The following is a 6,510-nucleotide window of genomic DNA, read 5'->3' as shown; positions in this document are numbered from 1 at the left end:
TTATTTTTACCGTGATGAATGGCGGCAGACGATGAGGTTGGCTCGTCTCGGCCTCTCCTACTCTCTCGCTCTGCACAGGAATGCGGCGTTGCTCGTGACGTGCTGTCAGACAAGTTGGGAAACCCACACCACTTTATAGACAATACTTCCAACTCTGACTCCCCCCCCCGACCCCCCACCTCCCATGGCGCTTACCAGACAGGCTGCTTAGAGCAGTAACCGAACCCCTGGACGGTGTGTGTGTGGCAGACATGCCTGCCACAGTGGCCACCATGTTTTTTTCCTCCTTTTCACAGGGGCTCAGGTAACCTCTCGGCCCAGAGGATGCCAATTTGAATAAACCCCGTTCTACTCAGGTAAAGAAGAAGAGGAGGAGGAGGAGGAGGGTGAGAGGAACGTCTCGCCGAAGAAGAAGTGAGGAAGTCAGGACCAAAGGAAGGGTGGTGGTGGTGGTGGTGCTGTGAGTCGGTGCTGAGTTTGCATTAACCACATCCACCCCCTCCCCTCCCCACCTCCTCCTCCTCCTCCTCTCTCACCCCAGCGCCCTTCCCTCCCTTCTTCCTGTTCAGTGTATCATATTCATTTCCAGATAAATGTGCTCAGAGGCTACTGTTGGGCTCCGAGATACACTCCCCGACTCGGCTTTGAGCGCAGACGACCGTCGATCTATTCTCCCTCCAAACCTCCCTCTCAGATCAGCCCGTGTTTACATAGCATTACCATATATTAAGCCTCGCATTTTCATGCATAGTGTCCCTGTCGCAATTCTGACAGCAGAAGAGAGGGGAGAAGCAACTAGAGGCCCAAAGGGACGGGAGCAGCCCCATTCCCTGCCATTGATATTCATTACAGTAGATCTACAGAGGCTGAATCTGCCTCCCACCCCCTTGGGGACAGAAACACTTTATGTCCTTATCAGTGTTGGGAACAAGGATTTTCTCCTCAGCTAACAACAACACTGGCTGCAGCTACACTGGCTTCTCCCTCTGCCTCGGTTTCTTTAGGCCCCGGCAGTTAGCGTTGCTTCAAAATGTGTTTAATCTCTGTGAACACAGCCCACCTCGCTGCAGATAAGGTGAGGTTGGGGCGTCTGCAGATGACCCACACCTCCTCCACCACCACCACCACCCCCCCCCGCCCCCCCCCACCATCAGTTCCCATGTATACACTCTCTCCACACGACGGTGCACATCTCACAGCAACACCGTCACCAATCTCCTCCATGAATTACCTGCAGCTCCTGCAGGCAGAAGCAATCACATGTCGTGTTTGTGTGTTTGCACGCGTATGGACCTGGGTTCAGTTTGCGGATATTGACCTTTGGATAAAAATCTGATGTTAACTGCTTGCCTGCAATATAGTGGCAGTGAATCCCGGGGCTTGTGTCCAGGTTTTGATGCCTTGAATCAGTCAGTATTAGACCTCATTCAAGTTTCAGGCTTTTACCTGCCGTTTAAAAAATGTTTCAATCCTGACAAGAATAAAAAGAAAACTGTGTAGGGCGACTCGACGGCTGAGTGGCTGGAAGCATTAAACATATGGGCGTAATGATCCTGTATTTCCTGTCAAATAAAAGCATAAAAATGCCCCCAAAAAATCAGATACCAAACACTCACATTGCTGATTGACTATAGAAACACAGCCGGGAAATCCAAAGTCTCAACCTTCAATCTGAAGTTCAGTTTTACCCATAATCCTCTTTGTTCTCCTTTGTGTCTCTCGTCATTTTCTTTGCAGTCAACGTGAGACCTTTAAAAGCTGAACAAAGTAGATACTCTAAAACACAACTGTTGCACAGGACGTTACACCGACTCAATCTTCTGCACAAAATTAATTGCAGCATGTGCAAAAAAGTTGCATTTAAATACTCAAGAAAAAACGATATCAACTGCTGCATTTACAGCTGTCACTCATGACGCACACTTCTATATCATTCCACATTTATTTTGAGTATTTATTTAATCAGGGACAGTGTGAATCTGCAGGTTTAATTAATAAAACAGACAGGAAAAAAATAAAAAGAAAGACTGTGGTTCACTACAAACTCCTCCTCTCCTGATAACAGCCTGAATGAACTAATAGTTATGAGTGTGTGAAGTGCACGAGGCAGGTGGCTGTTCACCTGTTCTTGACACCCACCAGGGAGTGAGCCTGGCGCTGGTTATCTGTTATGTGTGTGTGTGTGTGTGAGAGTGGTTTATCAGTTAAGCCCCAAACAGGGAAAGTTCATCCTCTGTATAGATCATATCAGAGAGTGTTGACAGCAGCGAGTCTTGGGTAAGCTGCTGTGTGAGCGTGTGACGAGCGCCGTGACTTGGCTTTGTGTTGTTCCAGACAGATTTCACAATTAATCACCGTTCTGGCTGGAGATTCCACACATGCTGGAGCTACTGTGGAGACGGGGAGCCCTCGGCGGTGAATGAATGAATGAGTCGGTTGTGCGGCAGAAGTGAACCGACTCGTTGGGCGGATGCCGCTGTGTCACAATGCGATGTAAATTCAGGGTGTGCTGTACGTCGAGTGGTGGAACAGTGTGTTTTCAGTGGTTCTCTTACAGGTTTCAAAAACTAGTCCGTCGCTGGTTAATGTGAAAACTGTTGTGGAACGTCTGTAAACAAATGACATCACTGCGTCTGATTTGCATTGAATCGAGGGCAACTGATCCTGGTCTCGCTAGGAGCCTAAGTCGCTAAAAGGGGTCTGAAAATAAAATGAAATGTTGTTGGAGTCGCTGTAAACGTCCCCTGACGATGTGACAGAAAATGTTTGCGTCAAATCATTTGGAAAGAGCAACAGCCAATGGGGAAAAGTCCAACATTCAGCCGACCAATGGTGTAACATCACAAACTCAACTCTATCACTCACTCACTCACTAAAGTTCTTGTTATGCATTTATGATTTACAAATAAACTACAAATAAACTTGGCGTTATGTAGAAATTTCTACCCAGAGTTTGCCAACACTGACCTGTCTTTAATCCAGAAAGAGGGTTTTATTGATTATGAATCAAACTTTTCATTTGTAAGAAGAAGACTGTGTTATTGCTGCTACAGATGAATCAATGTAACATGCATCAGTGGAAGTTTAGATTCGTATTTTCCACGTGCAGCATGATTTTATTCTTTTATATGCACGCACAGACACATACCAGCCCATTTAACTTCGAGCCTCGGCCTTTAAGACCTTTAATCTGCCTCATCAGCTAAACCTCTGTGACAAGACAGCAGGTTAGAAAAGTCTTTTGTCAGGTGTCCTTACTGGGCTTCACCTGCTCAAAGCCACAACACCAACTGCATCGTATCAACTGCAGAAGACACTGATTAAGATTTTATTTTCATGAAACTGTCGTTTTTTACGAGTTTGGCTTTAAAAAAAAATCACCTCAGAGTGACTTCAGATTTATGCTCTGCAAAGGTATTTTAAAGTTTAAAGCTGATATTTTACTGGCAGTATCATCATGATCTACTGCATCCAGCTGACTTTGATTTTAGAGTCCAAGTGACAACTGCTTCGTACAGGTTACAACCTTTTTGAGGAAATTAAATGACCCCGAACCGTCAAACACAAACTCAGCCAAACAGGAACATTTTTGCGTAATGATAGTTATTTGCCGGGGCCTAACGACATGATGGACATTTTCCGCTCATCCCTGTGTCCATCCATACATCAGACCATACATACATCCGTCCATCCATACCTGCAGGGGCCATCAAGGAAACAATAGACAGAGAGGATAGTTGTTTTAAGAGGAGGATCTCCACCTCTTTTTTATTTGAAGGGAAGACACAAGCCTTATTATCCTGCCTGTGACAGCCACAAATTACTGCTGGCTCCCCGGCTCGGCATCCACATCCACATGCATGAATGGACAGACACAAGCCTCTCTCTCTCTCTCTCTTTTTACAAGGCTCTCTCTCTCTCTCTCTCGCTGTGTTTGTCTTTTACTCGTTCCTTATGAACCTGCTTTACTCACTGACATCACGGTGGTCTCTGTGTGACATGCAACCTGCAGTCTAACCTCCAACCTGGGTTTAAAGGCCGAGGGTAACTTTATGTTTTGGTCCGAACCGGTCGTGTTAGTTCACGTTCTGGACTTTGAGAATGAGGCTTAAGTTGAGGTAAGGGGTTAAAGTTAAGCGTTTAGCTGAGGAGGTTTAATTCAGGATTAGGAGTTAGGAAATGAATATAGGCTCTCATGCATAGTGATACAAACATTTTTGTGTGTCGGTGTGTGTGTGCCGGTAACCCAACCCTCGTCAGGGCCCATCCTGGGCGGCCCTAATTGGCCCTAATGCCGGCCTCGGTCTGCACTGCTTTCATGGCTGTAATTAGGCTAATGGAGGGCGCCGGTGCCAGACTGCGAGCCAGCCCAGAGGTCAGTAGCCAGCGGGCCAGCGGACTGCGGCCAGGCAGCCGAGAGACTGGGAGAACAAGGACGCCTTTGGAGGGTGGGCAGAGGCTGAATGGCCACCGGTAATGGTCATAGTGACAGTCGTGCTGGCGAGGGAGGGAGGGGGGGGCGGGCTAGAGATGACAGACGTGATGCCAAAATGGCATCTACTTCCTCTCACATGAACCTTTCGATGAGAGTTTTGTTTACAGCCGTGGAAACCTCCAATAGACATTTACTGATTTTCTTTTTCTTTTTTTTTAACTTCATATTATAACGAAGGGCTGGAAGTCAAATCCCCTAATGAATCGCAGCGGAGGATCTCGCAGGATATTTCCATCTAAGCTGACACTTTGTGACCTACCGTATCGTAATTATAGTAATTCATCACATTTATGAGACAACAATACAAGTTCAATCATGACTCATCATCGCTCCCCTCCGCCTGCAGAAACCCAGCCCGCTTACAACGTGCTCGGAGGTGCAGAGGCCTTTGTCCCGCCAGGTTTTAGTGACTTGACGCCCCCCGTTCCCGCTCACCATGAACGTGGTGTTGCGTTTGTGTACGGCCGTTTCCCCCGTGTCTGCGCACGAGCGAGAAAACGTGGATTGATAATTAAATGGCAGAAACGTGCACACGCAGCCAAAGTGTTTTGTAATCTAAGAGGCTTAACACAGCAAGGCTTCAACACTGCAACACCACCGCGATGCCTCAGTCCGCCACCACCCAGATTTCATTTCAAGGGTTCCTGCTTAAAGTCTTACTTACTTAAGGAGGAAGAAAAAAAAAATGACTACACTGCATATTTACCCCATCAAACACCCCCCCCCCCATCTTCATCTCTCTCTCATTTCCTTCTCGTCTTTTTTTTGTCAGATGACTGCAATATCCAATTTCAATTAGCTTATCTCCCCCACCTCCCTGTAATGGCTCTTGTCTTCCGTTATCACCTTTATTGGCTCACCTGCCTATCACTGTGGAGACGGGCCTCGACTGGTGGCTACTGGAGAGTGTGTGTGAGTGTGTGTGAGAGTGTGTGTGTGTGTGTGCAGGTTACAGGAGGTTGTGGTGGACATTCGGTGATAAATACTCCAAAGATAGCGATTATGTGATGACGATGTGAACTGTCATGTGTGTTACATAAGGGCGTAATACATTTATATTTATGGTGTTTCTTGTCCTCATGTTATAGAACTGAGGATATTCACTGTAACATAAAGCCTGTCTGTAAAACGCTCATCCATGCATTAGGAAAGAGGTCGCTTTACTTTTTGCATGGTGCTATAATGTCCTATTAGCATGTGCTCTCAGATGAGGTAAAGTATGGGCAGCCAAAGGGCTTGATTGTCATGTTTTACATACTGTATGGAGCAGGAATGTAAAGCATGCCCCCACCGCCCCTCCCTCTTCTCTTTGATCACCTAAATTAACCACCTTAGGATGTTTTACCTCCTTTTCTTTAATGGCGACCGGCACTGGAGCGAGAGATGAGATTATTATGATGGTAAATATTGAAGTATGTCCAATATCACTCCGAGATTCACTCTCAGCGGCGCGGCGGAGGCATCATTTATCGTTCTGATATTGAATTTCACAAATACTGCAAAAAACAGAGACGGGGGGGGGGGAACAAGTGGTTGGAACGCGAGGAAGGAAGAAGCCCAGAGACGACGACGACGACGACGACAAAATAAATAAAAAATGAGGCTGGGAAAAAGAAAAAGAAAGAAAAAACAGAGGAGGCAACAGAATGCTTCCTTGTGTCTTCTGGCGGTTTAGCTTTTGTTTGAAATGAAAATTCAGAGTGTTTGAGGGATTACAGTGGATTGGCAGGCCCATGGGAGCCAAGCAGTTATCTGTACACCAGTAATATGGAGTATGGTAATCATTGTAGTGTGAGTGTGTGAGTGTGTGTGTGTGTGTGTGTGTGTGTGTGTGTGTCTTCTATTATGAACCGATGAGTGGCAATTCAAACAAACACACAATGTGGTCAATCATAAAAAATATAAAAAGCTTTTTTCCTTTGACCACATTTTCTCCTTCACCTTTTCCAGCGATGAAATTCTTCAAAATCAGATTTTTTTTTTTTTTTTTTTCCAATTACACTTTTTATTCTCTC

Source organism: Seriola lalandi, unplaced genomic scaffold (assembly GCF_002814215.2).
Source record: "Seriola lalandi dorsalis isolate HSWRI2012SDOR001 ecotype SW California unplaced genomic scaffold, Sedor1 jcf7180002054961, whole genome shotgun sequence".
NCBI classification, from domain to species: domain Eukaryota; kingdom Metazoa; phylum Chordata; class Actinopteri; order Carangiformes; family Carangidae; genus Seriola; species Seriola lalandi.
This window is presented reverse-complemented; position numbering follows the sequence as displayed.